Source organism: Pan troglodytes, chromosome 21, assembly GCF_028858775.2.
Source record: "Pan troglodytes isolate AG18354 chromosome 21, NHGRI_mPanTro3-v2.0_pri, whole genome shotgun sequence".
NCBI lineage: Eukaryota > Metazoa > Chordata > Mammalia > Primates > Hominidae > Pan > Pan troglodytes.
Window position 1 is genome coordinate 23,811,867 of NC_072419.2, and position 19,096 is coordinate 23,830,962.

The 19,096-nt window shown below is 38.4% G+C and overlaps 1 protein-coding gene across 1 annotated transcript in view; it reads left to right on the forward strand.

The window, feature by feature from the left end:
* Window positions 1-19,096, forward strand: part of PCSK2 (proprotein convertase subtilisin/kexin type 2) — a 256,990-nt gene that overhangs the window by 68,750 nt on the left and 169,144 nt on the right. The window lies entirely within an intron of this gene.

Here is a 19,096-nt window from a genome sequence, read left to right on the forward strand (position 1 = left end):
TTTCAAACTGAATTCAGAAGCCACAGTCCATTTTCCTCTGAGCTCTGTAAAATATATTACATGTTCTCTTAGCATTTGGTATTTCCACTGGAAAGTCTAGTACCTGGGAAGCTCCATTTGATCCTCCTTCCTTTATAATGTTTTTCCCCCTTGTCTAAAACTTTATAGGACTTTTCCTTTATCCTATAAATTCAGAAATTTCACTAGACGTGATTTATTTTCAGTAATCTTGTCTGTCATTCAGTGAGAGTTAGCAATCTGAACACTAAAACTTTTCTGCAAATCAAAAATATGTTTGCCTGTTTTCCTCCATCTCCTCTGTTCTCTTCTTCTCAAACTCTTATTACACAGGTGTAAGACACTCTAGGTCTCTCAACACTTCTTACCCTCCCTTCCTTTACTTCTTTCTCTTTGCTCTGGGATAATTCTTTGAATTCATTTTCTTATTTATTAGTTTGGTGTTTAGCAATATCCATTTTATTGCTAAATTAAATCTGGAATTTTAATAGTTTTTAATTGCTTGGAGAGCTCTCTTTTTCCTATCTCTTGTTTTTCTCATAGCAAATTGTTCATATCATAGTGATAGAAGCATCCCTCACATTTCACTGACATTCAAAATTGTAATAATCTTCCCTGCATTTTCAGTTGTTTCAGTGAGGTCTGCATTTATACGCAGTTAACACACACACACACACACACACACACACACACAAACACACACACACACACCTCTCTCAAGAGTTTAATGCATGCCAGATATTGTTTTAAATGCCATTATTACCACTTCCCAAGCAAGGAGACTGGACAGAGCCTGGAAGCCAACCCAGACAGTCTGATTCAGAGCCAGGAACACTCTACCACCGTGCAATACCAGCATTTGTTCTTTACGCTCAGCTGGGTCTCCTATTTCAAGCTGCTACTTCTACAGATTTGTCCCTAATTTTTCTATCTGCCTCATTTTTATTTACTTATTTATTTATTATTTATTTATTATATATTTATTTATATTATATTTATTTATTTATTTATTTATTATTTATTTTAGAGACAGAGTCTTGCTCTGTTACCGAGGCTGGAGTGCAGTGGCTCACTGCAGCCCAACTCCTGGGCTCAAGCCACCCTCCTGCCTCAGCCTTCCAAGTTGCTGGGACTACAGGTGTGTGCCACCATGCCCAATTAATGTTTTAAATTTTATTTTTGTAGAGACGGGGGTCTTACTATGTTGCCCAGGCTGTTCTGGAACTCTTGGCCTCAAGTGATCCTCCTGCCCCAGTCTTTCAAAGTGGTGGGATTACATGTGTGAGCCACCGTGTCTGGCCTCTCACTTTTACAAATAAAAATAATGTATCCATATTGATAACCACTGTGGCCTGCACCCAGCCCCTCCTCAAGCAAGCTGATAGCAGGGCATCCACAAATGTGCTTGTGTGAGGGGTGGCACAGACCTGGGGTTCAAGCCATGCCAGCTTCTAAGGGTACACAAAGTTATAATCCCATAACCTCAGAGGGTGCAGGACTCTGATGTGTTTCAAAGCCCCAGAATCTGGTGTCTGTCCGATTTTACTGCTCCAGCCTCTGATGGCCAATGAGCAGAAATGTGACTGCCAGTGTAAAGCAGCAAGACAGCCTAGGCAAAGCAGGCTCCCTTGGGCCACAGACGTGGCTTGGCAATGGTGAGTGCCAAGGGCCTCTGAGCAGGACACAGACAGGGTCCGCTACACAGCTCAGCGTCTCAAAAACTCCCAACATCCCAGAACAAGACAGAGTTAATCAGCTACATAAATTGAGTTAATTAGTTACATAAATCATGAAATATAAGTTGTTCTTATCTAAAATTATAAATAATTACCAATTTTTAAAGATAAAGATTAAATAAGATGACCTTTTGTAGATATCCCTACTGCTGACACTGCCAAACCACTCGCGCCCCTCTCAGCACTTCACCTGTGCTCACCTGGACGCCATCTGTTTCCTGTCTTCCAGAAATTCTTCCAACCTGGCCTGTCAAACTCAGCCTTCTGGGTTTTCCAGCTCTGTTGCATATTTTATCCTAAATGAACATCCCTTCAGTTATTTCAGCAGAATTTTGATAGGGAAGGAAAGAGAGCACGTGAGCTCAAATCACCTTAAAAATGAGTCTTGTATTTCTGGCAGATTTTATGCTGCATATTTTTAAATTAATTATCATAATTTTTTATCAGAAGAAAGTGTGAGAAGGATTTTTCTTGGTGAAGTCACTTCAACCCTAAAAGTTTGGGTGAATTCACGGCTACTGTAAAGGTAAGCCACAAGCCCACTTACGACAGCTCTTCACAGTAAGATAATGTATGTCTAAAGATCCTCCATTCGTTGGACTCAAAGATATTTATTTTTGTTAAATATCATATTTCCTTGCAGACCAGAGAGCAGCATATCTAGAGAGTAAGCTAAGCTTAAATGAGCTTCAGAGTGGCGCCTTTATATATTTATTTTTAAGGGCATTTAAAAAGATTAATGTATCCATGACATAAGAATACAATTATAATTGTATAACCTTCATTAATTAAAAGAGCTGACATTTAAGCAGAGAAGTTAGTAAACAGGGTATTGTATGCAGTGGGGACAGCCAAGTTCAAAGTCAAAAAAGGAGCTGTTTACATTAGAGAAATAGCAAAGAGTCCTAGGTAGCAAGAGGAGAAGGAAGCAGAGAGCGATACAGAACAGTGCCACACAGAGACGTGGAGTCCAGATCCTGTTGGGTCTTGTAAGCCATGGCAGTAAGCTTGCATTTCCTTTGTAGAGGGAAGTGAGAAGATCTGGGATTTGGGAGAGTAGTTTGGTAACTCCATTGAGGTGGTGTTGGTGAGTGTCAGGTGCTATGGTGGAGTTGCCTGGGCAGAGAGAGCTATGCATCCTCGAGTATCATCTGGGGAACTAGGAATAGACTTATCATGAATGGATCCAGATTCAACACTACCGTCTGAAGCAGCACTAGCTCAGGTTGACTGGACTGTGCACTTCAGGCTGCAGGAGGGGCTCAGGGGGTTGCCATGGGTCTCTTTCCAGGACTAGCCCCTCCCTGGAGCTTGCTCATTACATGGCAATGGCAAGAGCGGTTTATATACTTTGACAGGATATTATTTGGTTCAGAGTCATCAGGGTTATCCTCTTCGTGAATGTCCTTCCTTATCAATATAAAATCATATCATGTAATGCTTTTTGCCTTTGAGTCTACTTCTTCCAGGATAAACACTGCCACCTTTACTGTCTTATTATTACATCAGCCTGATACACCTTTGCTAATTCCTTCATTTTTTGCCTTCCTATGTCAGTTATTTTTAAGCTAATTTTTTAAAATAACATGCAATTGGATTTTGCATTTTGATTTAAGCTAAAAGTATTTTTATTTTAGTAAAGCACTTTAAGATATTTTCTATGTATTATCAAAACAAATACATTTGCTCTTATAACTTCTAGACTAGCTCCTTTTTCCGCCCTTCATTTCATGTATTATATTTTTATTGCTCTTTTCCTTCCTCTTACGCTTTGAAAACTTAATCCATCTTTTTATTCTTCTCATGGTTGTCATAAAATATAAACATATTTTAACCCATTTTCTCTAATTATAAAATGTCAACTATCAAACAATATTTATTATATCAATCCTGAGTAAGATACTAAATTTTAGCACACTGTTACTTCCTCTCTACTTGACTACTTTTCGATTTTAATTGATAGAGGTGGGGTTTTCATGCTTTGCTTTCAGCCACCCTCCTCCACAGTCTACATTTTATGACTCAGCTTAAAAGGAATGGTTCTCACCACATAGAAATGGGGTGATTTTGGCCCCAGGGGACACTTGGCAATGTTGGGAGACCGTTATGATTGTCACTGGTGGGAGGGTGGGTGTTTGCTACTGGCATCTAGTGGGAAAAGACCAGGAATGCTGTTCGACATTCTACAATGCACAGGACAGAGTCCACAACAAAGAATTGTCCAGCCCAAAATGCCAATAGTGTTGAGACAGGAAAATTCCATTTTAGAGGTTTTGTGGCTCTTATGATAATTGTAAGTTAATATTACTCATTGTATTTAAATTATTTTTACCACCAGTACTTTCATATCCTCACTCTTAAATTTTTAAATTCCTGTTTATCCCTCGACGGGCTAGAAAATATTTTTAAGTAATTTTTTTTTCAAGTAGACTCTATAGAAAGGAGGAATTATACTTCCCTAAGCTGCCAGTATTTGAGCAAATCTTTCTAACACTCTCAGACACACTCACTGGAAGCAGATGAAGCTATTAGTCAGTCATTCCCCAGCCTCTGAGAAGGAATATTTTTCTTGTAGATGTTTTCCCTCATATATTTGCACATGTTACACTTCCATTTGTTAATCGCCTGTCCTTATCTTACCCGTTTACCTATTCCTATAGTCTATGATGCAATACTTTTATGCATTTTAGCTCTTGCATAATGTATGTGTTACAAATATTTAACCTATAATAGTTAAGATATCACTGATACTTAATATTTCTAATTTTTAATGTACAGAAAGTTTAAAAGTTTATTTTTTTAAAATTTACCTCACTGTCTCTTCCTTCACTTTTTTGCTAGAAAGGTCTTGTCTATTCTGAGATCAACATTTTCCTAAGTGCCTCATTTATTTGTTTTCACATGCGATCATTTTAAGCCATGAGGATTTATTTTGGTGTTTGAAAATACCCTCAAATTGTTAAGCAATTCTCATAATTTGGTTTATTAAATAATTCATCCTTTCCTCTCTAATATGAAATGCTACTTTTATGGTGTACCAAACACAAGGGCCTGTTTCTGCAGTTTATGTCTTGTTTCATCAAATCTATCTTTTCTTACCCTAAATTTTATTTCAATTATTTTGGCTGTATAATGTTTTTATATTTGCCAGTTTTCCTTCATTACAATTACTTTTAACAACCATATTTTTAATTTTCCTTGCCCATTTATTCTTTCAGAAGAATTCTGGAGCAATTTAATCCAGTTTCAAAAAAATAGCCCTTGGGACTTTTGGTTAGAATTGTATTACATTTCCAAATACCGGAAGAATTATTGCAATACTAGATATCCTCAGCCCATCTTCCATTTCTCTTTTCTTCTACAATTTTTATTTCTTTATTGTTTCCTCTGAGTTCTGGAAATTTTTCTTAAGTTTACGTTTTCCTTCGCTAATCCAATTTTTCACATAATCTGCCATTCTTCTGGTGCAGGGGTTTTGAATGTGGTAATCCTATTTCTGTTCTTTATGTGATCCTTACTGATATCAAATCATTTCATTTTGGGGACTCTCAGGTCTATTTTCATAACTTTGGGAAGTAGAAAAACACTCTTTCCCCTATCCCTTGCTATATGTCTATTTTGGTGAAAAGCATTGACTAACTCTTTGGAATGAACAAAGCTAGTCTTCTTAGAGTCTAGGGATGTCTCTGTTTTTCCTTGCAGAGACAGGTCTGTATTTAGCCCCCTTGCTCACAGTTGAGAGATTGCTGTCCACATACTTCAGGCCCAGAAAAGGAAGGAGTGAAATGCTGAGATTTGCTCTGGTTTTATTTCACCTGTTCAGAGACCCAGGGGAAAGTGTCAGAGCTCAAGGGATGGTCACAGCATCCAGCCTGACTCCCACCCCTTCTGCTGAGGCAGCCATGAGTTAGCCCCAGCAGTCTCCACAGTTCACTGGCTACACCTGCCCTCATTATAAGTCCACAGTCCTCTCCTCCCAACAGAGCCATCTGTGTCTATTGAACCCAGTGTGTGCACTGCTGTGGGCGCCTGTTACCCAATGGCATTGATGGAATTAAAATGCATCTCCCCAAGGCCTGGCCGGCTGAGTGACAGGGCATAGTTGGGTTCCCCAGAGGTCCTTGCCCATTCCCCAGAGGTCCTTGCCCATTCCCCAGAGGTCCTTGCCCAGCCTATCTGCATGAAATATGGAAGAAATGCTAGCTAACTTAAATTATGCATGTTGTCTGATTTACAGCCCAGGTATAGGTTTCAGTTTTTGCATCCCTTTTAGTTCCTTCTGCAGTTTAGGAGGATGACATTGACATCTGTGTCCAACCCGCTGTCTCTCTGGATATTTAAGAAGTAGAAAGGTGGTCAAGGGAAAGTTGAACTTTATTTATGTCTCAGTTTTTACAGTGAGAATATTTTTATTTTTCTCATTTCTCATTTTCATATTTTTTAGTTAATAAAAATAGAAAGGTTTTAAACAATAAAGTCCAAGATAATTCCTAAAACACTGAATTTTTCCGAATGTGAGTTGAGATTTTACCAAAATTACCCTCAAAAGGAGCAAGTTGCCTTCAGGCGAAGTCCTCACAAAGCCTCTTATAATAGTATGTAATAGTAAGTGCTCTCAAAATTATATTACTCATAAAATAAATTTGTATTTAGGAGAGGCATAATTTGCCTTAACCTTAATCAATGCTAATTGAGCTCTTAGGGAAATGACCCAATGAAATAAGTATAAAAAGGATGAAAAGAAACTTAATGAAGATGTAGTCACTATTGCTTGGGAAGGGGCCTTGCACTTCAAGAGTGGGGTGTCGTTGTTAAAAAGCCTTCTAAAATCAATTTAGAAAGCAAGACACTAAGATTGCAGACCATCATCTACAGGATAAGCAAAGAGAGCAAATGTATTTGACGTTAGAAATTTGGGAATGTGAACTTAGGTCTTAGGATAAAATTTCCAGCACTGGCTGGATGTGGATGCCAAGAGTTCTGTATCTCATCATTTTGGTGGAGGAGACATTGCTAGCAGCTCTGCTCTGACAACTCTATGTGAGACTCAAAAAGCAGCTGGAGGAGGAGGAGGGCTCTGATGTCAAAGGCCCCTTGGAGGAGTTAGGATAAAATAGTGTCAAGAACTGTGAGAGTAAAAAAGCAGTGGTTTGAAATCAATATTCCATATACATAATTTTAAATGTGTGTGAGTAAACAAATAGATTAATTTCCATAAGGAGACATTTGACTGATTCATCTACAGTCCAAAGAGCTTTGATATTTAAGTTGCCTATAAAACATTTTTTGGATAGTCTTCTTGGAGAAAATGGGATATCACCTCATATTAGAGATTGGAGATCACCTTTTATTTGGATTTTTATTTATAAAAAGATACATATATTATGACCAGGCACAGTGGCTCACGCCTGTAATCCCAGCACTTTGGGAGTCCAAGGCAGGCAGATCATGAGGTCAGGAGTTCGAGACCAGCCTGGCTAACATGGTGAAACCCAGTGTCTACTAAAAATTCAAAAATTAACCAGGCGTGGTGGCGCACACCTGTAATCCCAGCTTCTCAGGAGGCTGAGTCAGGAGAATTTCTTGAACTGGGGAGGCAGAGGTTGAAGTGAGCTGAGATCATGCCATTGCACTTCAGCCTGGTGACAGAGCAAGACTCCATCTCAAATATATATATATATTATTATATTTTTTCTCCTCTTCAATTTACATACTTGGTACAGCAGCCTTGACCTTCACACCAAGTCAAAGTGTGTGAACCCAGAAATACCAATGTTTAGGATGTAGGCAAGTAAAAAAATCACACGTTTTATCTAACATCTCTCCATAGGCTGTCCCTGCTTAACCCAGAACTTCAGGCAACCCCAGGCCTTGAGAAAACAAAAATATTCTTATTGGGTTACAGTAGGAGTTTTGTGCTCAAGTCAAAACAGGTGATACTAAATTTTTCTTAATCTTCGAATTCCATGACCCTATATCCACTCAACAACTCCCTCCACCAACCCATGTCAGTTTCTATCAATTATTCTTTGTCATTTGCCCTGAGCATGTTTAAGTTTACCAATTTAAACATGCTGGTAAATGGTCTGAACCATTTGAAAACAATCTGAAAAACAATTTTTTCAGATTGTTTTGTTGCTGTTGTTTACTATTGCTTCTTATGTCCCATTCCTTGCCTCCAGGCCTCATTTTTCTTCTTACTGAAGCACACCCCTTGGTAGCTCTTTCAGTAAGGGTCTGTACCGAAAACATTTTTGGAGCCCTTTATGTCCGAAAATGTTCTTCACATCATGTTCACTCTTGATTAATGTATTAGTTGGTAATAAAATTCTAAGTTCACTTCCTTTACCTCAAGAAACAGTGGAGCTATTCTCTTTATCTTCATGGGTAGACAGCCCTGTTTCAACTCCTGAATTCACACAGAGAACCAGGATCCAGGCCGTGCTGTGAATGAGATTTGTTTGACCCCAGTCATCAGAAAAGCTTTGAGGAACGCACTATGATGTTGTTATTCAGTACTGGTTACGAATAGCATGGAAAGCTTCAGATCTCACCCTTTTCCCAATATGTTGTTGGTGTTGTTATTCTTGTCTCCTGTTTCTGGTTGAAGAAGAGCTCCCTTCCTTGTTTTTGAACATGGAGATATATTTAATATTACCCTTTTGTATTTGATCTATGTTTGGAATGAGAAGAAGGCTCAATGTGAGCTCACTCTGACATCTTGAACCAGAGAACTTGAAAAAATTTAATAAATCTATAATCCATTTTTCTCCTAAACTTTTTTCTATAAATTCTCATCTTTTCTCATTTGAATTTCCCCACATCTCTAATGTCAAGTTGCTTTTTCCTATATTGTTCAATCTCTTGCCAGGCAAAGGGATGGGTATAGCTCAGTGATTTAAAAAAATATATATATATAATATATATATTTATATTATTATAATATAACCATACACATCTATTTCATATAATATAGATAATTATATATAATATATATTAGTATAACCATATATATCTATTACATGTATATTATATATTACTATATTATAACCATATATATTACATATAATATATAATATAAACATACATGATATATAATTATATATTAATATAATATATAATATATGTAATAGATATGTATGGTTATATATTTTTGATATATAATATATTATAATATAAAATATAATATATATATTATATTATATTATATATTAAAAATATATACATTTTTTTTTTGAGATGGAGTCTCTCTCTGTCACCCAAGCTGGAGTGCAGTAGTGCCATCTCAGCTCACTGCAACCTCTGCCTCCCGAGTTCAAGAGATTCTCTTGCGTCAGCTTCCTGAATAGCTGGGACTACAGGTGCGTGCCACCCCACCCATCTAATTTTTGTATTTTTAGTTGAGGGGAGTTTTCGCCATGTTGTCCAGGTTGGTCTTGAACTCCCAACCTCAGGTGATCCACCCCCCACCCCACCCTCCCAAAGTGCTGGGATTACAGGTGTAAATGACCGTGCCTGGCCTATATATATATTTTTAAGTGAGACCTCTCAATTTATGACTATATGTATTGGAGGTCTCATTCCAGAACCATATATATATACATAATATATAAATATATATTATGTATATTATATATATTATAACCATATATACCTATTACATAGCTATATATGGTTCTGGAATGAGACCTCTCAATTCATGATTATCCAACTGGGAGTCTTTTGGGAAAGTTACTTCACCTCTGTAAGCCTCAGGTTTTTCATCTACAAAATGGAGATAATAAGCATAACAATTTCTTAAGGTGGTTTTGGAGAATTAATGATACTTGGTAAGGAAAGTGCATAGCACAAAGTGAGCACTAAATAAACATTAGTTATTTTATTATGACCTATTGTAAGTTTTTGTGTTTTTATTCACATTATGCAGGATCCTAATGTCTAGATATATTTCTGCCACATAGTAGCCATTCAATAAATACTTATGAAGGAATTAATAGCAGTAACAGCTCAAAAGCCTAAAAGAGAGAAAGTAACAGTATATTTTGAGTTGGGGAGATGGAATTTCAGCATAACATTCTTTAATCAGCTTTTCAATCCATGATTTCTTATCTTTTTAAGAGCCAATTACTGGTTAATAAATAGAATTTTCTGAAACGGAGCACAGGAAGCTATTGTAGGGACACTGGACTAGCAATCTGGGTAGAAGATTAACTTTTCCTCACTTTTTCTTGTTTACCTATTTTCTACACTTAGAAACTTTTCTGTGTTGTGTAATTTCCATAAGGCAACTTACACATTTTTTTAAAATCTGTGAGCCTGATGGGATAATTGATTTTGAAGTCACTCCTTCTGAGTTTTAATTGCAGCTCAATTCTTAATTGTGTGACCATGTACAATTGAGCTTATGACTCAGTCTCCCCATAGGTAAAATGCAGATAATAATAGATAGCAAAAGTTTTTGCTTATTGTTTTCAAAAAGAAGCCATAGTAGGGAGAGAATTTTTCAGTACCCAGAAGCTGCGACAAGAATATAGTTAAAAACAATTCCACCTGACCTCCTATTGTGTTTTATTTTGTTTTGTTTCTGACTGAATCATCTGCTACAGTTAAGCCCACCTCAGCAGGCTGCAGCTCCTCCCAGCTCTCTCTCCTTTCAATCTCATTTCACAAGCCTAGTAATGCTTCCATTGCCTCCTCCTGTTACCATTTCTTTGTTTCCTACAGGTTGAGATTCAGGACGTTCTAAGAGGGAGTTCAGTTTCTGCTCCATTGAAAAATAATTATGACAAAGCAGCATTTCCCAAAATATGTTTACTAATAAATGTTAGGCAAGAAAATGTTTCTATGGCCCAGGAATTTAGGGAAACACTCGTATAAATAATATTAAACAGATGTCTTTATCTTAAGACTATTTGACGTTTTAAATATCAGAAGATTCTGTCACATTTCTGAAAAAGGGGACAGGATAAGTCACTTGCAAAATGAAAAATTTTTTTTGAGGCATCTGGAGAACTACTTTTATGAAAGGTACATGTTGGGAAATGTTCTGATGGAGCTAAATCCAAAGAGGGTAGTAAGACAAGAGGGATGATTGGAGGGAAGAAGGGAAGGAATTGTGTGTAATCTGGTGACAAGAGCGGCACCATCAAAACCCCAGGCTTGGCTGCAAATCTCGGCTCTCTGCCACTTCCCAGCCATGTGATTGAAACTGGTCACTTTAATTCTTTTACAAGCTGTTTTCTCATCTTTAAAATGGGTATAATACTACATCTCTCAAAAGGTCATTATGAGAATTTAATTAGAAAAATCAAGCACATAGCCTAATAAGTATGCTCTCAAGACAATAAAAAACATAAACACAGAAAAATGTCTTATTTTCCTTATGTATTTTTTGCATTCCTAGCATTTGCAATGGCATCAATCATAGTAGGCACTCATTAAACTTTTGCTGAATAAATAAATGAACAAAAAAGCTTTATCAATTCACTGAATAGGTAATTAATCAAACCTTTGCAGGTGTAGCACTATGCCATATACACAAAAACTAAACAAAATATTATCATTGTAATTAAGTTGAACAGGATGCATTTTGCTACTGTTAGGCATTCGCATTGTGAGTGCTACAGTCTTTTCTTAGCCTGATATTTTTCTGCAAATGTGTTACTTCCAAAATGAGGGCAGAATTTGCATGAATAATGTTTTAGTACTAAACACTGTATTTATTAGGATGAACTATTTTTATAGGGCTTTCTAAAACGCAATTATATGGACATAAAGATGGACAATACAATCTTATCTCCCTTTAGCCAAAGAGTATTGGCAATGCAATTTGTGCAAAGTTTATGTGAATTCCTGTAGTTCCTCAGTCGTTTCTTGGTTTGTAGATAAATTATTATGTTGAGTAGATTCTTTGTTTTCAACTTGGCATTTTGATTTGTTTTCTTACTTGTTTACTTGACACCAAACAATTAAATTATGCCCCCCCAAAAAAAACGCATAAAAATAAGCCCTTTGGTGACTGAACCTGCATACAGACTGATGCAGAAAAGGCTGAAGCTTCCCAAAGAGGATTGTTTGAATTCTCAAACAGAAGATGGCCCCAGGCAGGCAATAACTGCTTCTGTCCAGTGGGCATTAGATTTATAAAGTGAAACTGCTTTTCTCCAAGTTTAAAAGTATAACATGTAAAAGTCTGACCAGGCCTTGCACAAGTGGAGTGCTAACGAGAAATGGGAGGACTCACTGAAGGGAGGACACTGTTCTCATAGGAACAGTGACTCAGTGCCTCGCAGTACCCTTCCCTGATTTCTCATTATTGCTCCATCTATGCAAGACTGGGTTAAACCACTGGGTTCACTAACAGAAACATTTCCAATGACTCCAGAATCTTTTTAATGTCCTATGTAAAGAGTTCAGAGCAATACATGATGAACTGCACACAAACTCTTTCGGCCTTGATAACTTTCCTGAGGAAATAGATGTCAGACCTAATCACAACTCTTTTGCCATTAAGTCTTAGGGGAAAGTTTCTCTTGAAACTATATTGGTATTTGGGAAAAGCTTTGACTCTAAATGTCATGCATCTCTCATTTAGATAGATAATTTGTGAGGGAAAATAGTCTGGATGCTATTGGCTTATTCATTCGTTCTACTAAAGGTGGAATGATATGTTAATGTCTTATCAGCCAAGTCAACCTAGAAATAAGAATGTCAACCATGTTAAATTGTAAGATTATTCAATCTTATAGATTATAATTCCCTATAGCATGCAGAGTTATTTCACAGGCTTTATCTTTTTAATTTGACAAATTTTTTAGAGACCCTACTTGCCAAGAACTGAGAATATGAAGTTGAATAAGGAATAGTCTCTAATCTCAATCAATTTTCAGACTAATGGAAAAGTCTATCGTAGAAACAGTTGTTATGAGCTCTAAAATCATAGATGAAGAATAATTAATTCTCATTGCTGACCAGAGGTAAATAGAAAGAAGAGTCAAATTTGAGCTGAGAGCCCTAGAGGGATGAAAGAGAGTTTGTCAAAGCCCATTCTGAAGTGAATAACACGGTCATAAAGAATGAGCCATGGGGAATATGACAAACAGCCTAGTGTGGCCAAAGGGTGGTGGTGGCAGTGGCAGAAGAGAAGCAGCCTGAGAGATGGCTAGGGCCAGAACAAGAGCCATAGGATCTCTACTAGTACAGGTGGGCTTCAACTATCCGCGTTTTTACACGTTGCTTTGGCAAACTTGAGCGAGTTGATGAATGCCTTCTATCCCTTCACCAAGATTGTATTGAATACTCTTCCATATACCTACCAGCAGTGTTCTAGGCTCTGGGGATACAACATACTCCCTGACTTCATAGAGTTTGCATTCTAATTAGGTATGACAGATAATTAATTTAAAAAGCAATAAATAAAAATCTATATATCAAGAAATAAATACTCTGCAGAGTATTAAAGCATGGAATATTAGTCTTTTCTCACTTTGCTATAAAAAACACCTCAGACTGGGTAAATTATAAAGAAACAAGGTTTAATTGGCTCATGGTTCTGCAGGCTGTACAGGAAGCATAGTGGCTTCTGCTTCTGGGGAGACTTCTAGAAGCTTCCAATCATGGCAGAAGGTTAAAGGGGAGCAGGCATCTTCCATGGCAGGAGCAGGAGCAAAAGAAAGAGTGAGGGGAAGGTGCTACACACTTTTAAACAACCAGATCTCACAAGAACTCACTCACTGTCATGAGAATGGCACCAAGGGGATGGTGCTAAACTATTCATGGGAAATCCACTCCCCTGACCCAACCACCTCCCACCAGGCCCCACCTCCAACATTGGGGATTACAATTCCACATGAGATTTTGGTGGCGACACAGATCCAAATCATATTACATGATAATGTGATAGAAGATAAATAGGTGGTACAATTAGAAAAGATGGTCAGAAAAGGCCTCTCCAAAGAGCCTACATTTGGGCTAAGACTTCAATCCCCCCCAAAAAAGAACTAAACATGCAAAGATCTGAGGGAAGAGCATTCCAGGCAGAAGTGCAAAAGTCCCGAGGACAGAACAAATTCTCTGTGTTTTAGGACTAGAAAGAAACCTGGGTGGCTGTAGTGAAGGGAGTTTTGTACATGTATCAAGTAGCTATTGTTGCATAATAAGCCATCCCACAATTTAATGGCTTAAAACAACAATGGTTTATTTAGCTAAGTATTCTTGCATGTCATTAATTTAAACCGAGTTCAGCTAGGTGGGTGTCTCATACATCTATGGACAGCTGTGGGTCATGGAGGCAACTTTGCTGATCTTAGCCAGGACCTCTAGCATTTCTGCGGTTTTCGTGGGGGCATTTGAACTGACTCAACTCTGCCCCATGTGGTCTCCCATCTTCCAGGAGGCTAGCCCAGCTTGGTGACTATGTAGGATCCCAAGGAGAGCAGAGGCTCCCAGGCTTCTTGAGGCCTAACCTCAGAACTCACACACCACCACTTCTGCCAAACTCTATCACAGAGTAAATATCAAAGGAAATCAAAGGCCAGCCCAGATTTAAGGGGAGGGGAAACAGACTCTGACTCTTGATGGAAGAATCTGAAAAGTCACATGGCAGAGGGAGTGAATGAAGTAGACAGGGAGCAGTGAAGTATTGTGGCCATTTTTGCACAGTCCACCATAAAATTGAGAAGATTGACCAGAGACAGATCATGGAGGGCTTGGCAATCTGTACTGATGAAGCCATGGACCAGAAGAGAAGTGAGCCAATGAAGAGAGTTTCTCTTTTCACATGGCCATAAAATAATAGTGAGGGCTATGACAGCAAAGAGGAAACAAAAGCTGTAGTGATGAGTGTTAGACAATTGATGAGCTGGGAGAGACTTTGTTGATCCAAATGCAATCTTCTCATCCTTACTGTGTTCCAGAAAGTTAATAGAAAAGCTGAAGTTCAAAAACAGTCTCCAAAATTTATTTAAAAAGCAATGAATAAAAATATATATGTCAAGAAATAATAAATACTCTGCAGAGTACTAAACCATAGTATATTAGTATGTTCTCACATTGCTATAAGGAAATACCTGAGACTGGGTAAATTATAAAGAAAAGAGATGCTGGGCATGGTGGCTCATGCCTGTAATCCCAGCACTTTGGGAGGCCAAAGTGGGCAGATCACTTGAGGTTAGGAGTTCAAGACCAGCCTGGCCAACATGGTGAAACCCCGTCTCTACTAAAAATACAAAAATTAGCCAGGCCTGGTGGCAGGTGCCTGTAATCCCTGCTACTCGGGAGGATGAGGCAGGAGCATCACTTGAACTTGGGAGGAGGAGGTTGCAGTGAGCCAATATCATGCCACTACACTCCAGCCTGGGTGACAGAGCGAGACTCCATCAAAAGGAGAGAAGAAGAAGAAGAGGAAGAAGAAGAAGAAGAAGAGGAGGAGGAAGAAGAAGAAGAGGAAGAAGAAGAAGAAGAAGAACAAGAACAAGAAGAACAAGAAGAAGAAGAAGGGGAAGAGGAAGAGGAGGAAGAGGAAAAAGAAGAAGAAAGGGAAGGGGAAGGGGGAGGAGGAGAGAGGTTTAATTGGCTCATAGTTTTGCAGGCTGTACAGGAAGCATAGTGGTTTCTGCTTCTGGGGAGGCCTCTCGAAGCTTCCAATCATGGCGGAAGGCAAAGCGGGAGCAGGCATCTTCCAAATCAGGAGCAGGAGCAAGAGAAAGAGCAAGGGGGGAGGTGCTAAAACGCACTTTTAAACAACCATATCACATGAGAACTCACTCGCTATCATGAGAATGGCACCAAGGAGTGCCATTTCCATACACGAGTCATTCCAACCACCACACTGTCCCCCTGATAAGACTTGCTGAGACATTTGCTGATACCTAATTGGCTTAGAAATGCAAAAGTACACCTCTAAAGATGAAATTTGACCCTTTCCCCCAGGCTCTGTCTGGAGGTTGGGTTGCTATCACGAGGTAAAAAACATTGATGACAATAAACAATCATGATAATATTTTCTTATGTGGAAATTTTATTACCTGATACTTGCAACATTTAAAAGAGCTAATGAAAATAATAATATATTAATAGCCAACACTGGTTGAGAACTTGCCTTGTTCCTCTTATCTTGACCTCTGAGATGCCAAAAATAAATGTTGCCAATCCGTGCATGTGCAGTTATTCAAGCTATATTTTCTTGAATTGAAATATAAGTCTTAAAACCAGTCTGTTCCCTCACAGCAGATTGATTTCCTTGAGATTAGAGAGTAGGTTTCATTTATCTTTATGTATCTAGTAGGTCATATAGCATCCTGCACCAAGTAGGCCATCAAAAAATATTCATGGATGCAGTGGCTGACACCTGTAATCCCAGCATTTTGGGAGGCCGAGGTGGGTGGATCACGAGGTCAGGAGTTCAAGACCAGCCTGGCCAAGATGGTGAAACCCCGTCTCTACTAAAAATACAAAAATTTTTATTTTTGTATTACGGGCGTGGTGGCACACACCTGTAATCCCAGCTACTCTGGATGCTGAGGCAGAGAATTGCTTAAACCTGGAGGGGCAGAGGTTGCCGTGAGCCCAGATCCCGCCACTGCACTCCAGCCTGGGCTACAGAGCGAGACTCCGTCTCAAAAAAAAAAAAAAAAAAAAAAAAAAAAAATCATGGAAAAAGTGAATGGTCTTCCTCAGGGATAGAAAGGGTAAAAAATGTTTTTTAATTAGAAAGATCAACAACTAGAGTAGTTTGAGCCCATTAAACATAGAGCAAACCTCGTTGGACACCCTCCATTTTCATGACTGTGTATAAATTGAACAAGATAATGAAACCTTCTGCTTATAAGAAAAAATGTTAGTTTCTATTCTGCATTGTAGTAGATTTTTAAAAGATTTCCATTGAAAACATCTACTTTTTAACATTTGGTGCTAAATTTGTAAGTTCCTGTTTCTGAAAAAAATTCACTTAAGTTGACTAATTTATTTCCTGATAATTATTACATGAATATCTCATATGTATATATTTCTTTAAAAATTTAGGCACCTATAACCTGATTCTTATCCCAATAGAAGCAATTAAGGGGCAGGTGGTGGTATCACCTTTAACTGAAGTAGTAAGCTGTTGGTCTTCCAAGATGACCCAGCAAGCAGATGACTGAATCCAAAAGTGGGTGATTTATCATGTCATTCTGGGAGAACGTGAAGAAGTTCTCAGCTTTTAGGATGTACCTTAGGCCAATCATGTGCACGTTGACAATGATGGATGTGTCTTCATTATGTAGTTTATTATGGATAGATCAGGGCTGGGACAAGAACCTACATCTTGTGATCCTAGTACAGTACATTTTTAGGAAGCACAACCCCCATAGATGACCCTACAAGGAGCCTATACTGGAGTGAAATAGGAGGCTGTGAGTTTTACAAGACATCAAACAATGGCTGCAAACTTGATTTTATAGGTTTAGTAATATCTCCAGGGAATAATTCTCTTTCCCTTTCCCTACTTCTGTAATTGGTATATACTCTAAATGCCATTAGACCCAGCTTGCTCTAAAGATCTGTAGGGATAGTATTTCTCCCTCTCCCTCATTCAGTATGTGCCCATGTCAGGCCTAACTGAACACAGGGACCAAATAAATAGAAGATATTCCATTCAGATTTTATAGCCTGACTGCTTTACTCTGCAACCTCTATTATTGAGAATTATCTATTTTGACTGCAAACACGTCATTTCATCAAAGGTTCTTTACAAAGCAGATGACATTGAAAAGCAGCCTCACATTTTTCAGGTTTAGAGACTAGATTTTTATGGACTTCGAAACTTGGAAGTCAGCTCACCATTCTGGCATAGTCTTCCTGCCAAGCCCAAATTCTGAAATCAGTGTGGGAGCAATCAGAGGGTGACATCCATCTCAGAGTCAAAGAAACAGGGGACTTCTGATTCCTTGTAATTTCTCTAGAAGTAAATCCTCTTTTCCTTGACTGGCACTCTTCTCTTTTGAGGGCCAATAACAACCTACTCATTAAGAACCATTTAACATTTTCCAAAAATACTTCCAAAACCATTAACTCATTTGATCCATGTATCAATTCTATGAAGTCAGTAAGCCAAATATTAATATTTGTAGGGAACAAGAAAGCCAAGCACGAAGTGTTCAAAAAACTAACCCGACAACAAACTGAAACCCTGGATATTATCAGGATAACAAAAAAATCACCTGACCTGACCCCCAATTAGGAAATTTCCCACTGTCCTATGCACTGTTCTGCACACAGTAGGAAATTTCCCAATTAGGGGCCAGGTCAGATGATTTTTTTTGTTATCCTGATAATATTCTTCTCTTCTAGACTATGAGAAGAGAGGTGCCATAGCGGTGGAGAAGCGAGTGTGTGTGTTCCCAAGAATATTTTAGGTATGGCCACCAAGTTAGCCCTAAAGAAATTACAATTAAACTAGGAAATAGAGCAGATAAACTCTGTGTCTAGAATTCTAAACTTCTTAGATTTATATGTCCTAAACCCAAGTCTTTCCCGTCTCTTTTCAGGCTGTTCCCACAAGTACTGACATTACTTCCAAAGAGGAGAATTTGGTTCACTAATCTAGTGAAAGCATCTTCCCCTCTGAATTCACCATCAAGACGAATGCTATCCACTAGAAATATAAAGGAAGCCACATAGGTGATCTTAAATTTTCTAGTGGGCACATTTTAAAAAGGAAGACAAGGCAATTAAAATATAATTTTAATAATATATTTCACTTCACCCAACATATCCAAAATATTACCATTTCAACACATGATCAACATTCTAAACTACATTAGTGAGATAGTTACACTCCTATTTTCATTCTTAGTCTTCAAAATCCAGTGTGTATTTTCCACTCACAGCACACCTCAACTCGGACCAGCCACGTTTCCAGGGCCTCAAAGTCCACACCTGGCCAGGAGCTGACAGTCTAGCTCCTGTGAGTAAGCTAGTCCTCAGATTTTATAAAACTCTCTCTTCAGGGTTGTGCTCACCTTCCCCCTCCCACTCCTGCTGCTCCTGACCTCCATCACCAGAAGAGACCCCAAGAGCAAATCATATTTTTGTTTCCAAGAGGGCCCACTGACAACACTAAAACCCAGGAGGAAGCAGTTGACTTAAGACCTTCGAGTGACTCACTTTGTAGGAAAAGCAGAGAAAGGCTGGCAAACAAGAAAAACATAAGCTCATTTTTCTCCCCCTCATCAACCTCATTCCCCAACCTGTTTGCATCCTGAAGAGGGCAGAGGCCTCCAAAGTTGCTTTCTGGGTCACTGCGGGGTGATTCACCCAACAATAGGCTATAATTTACAAGGTTTTTCTCTGCAAGTCAACTC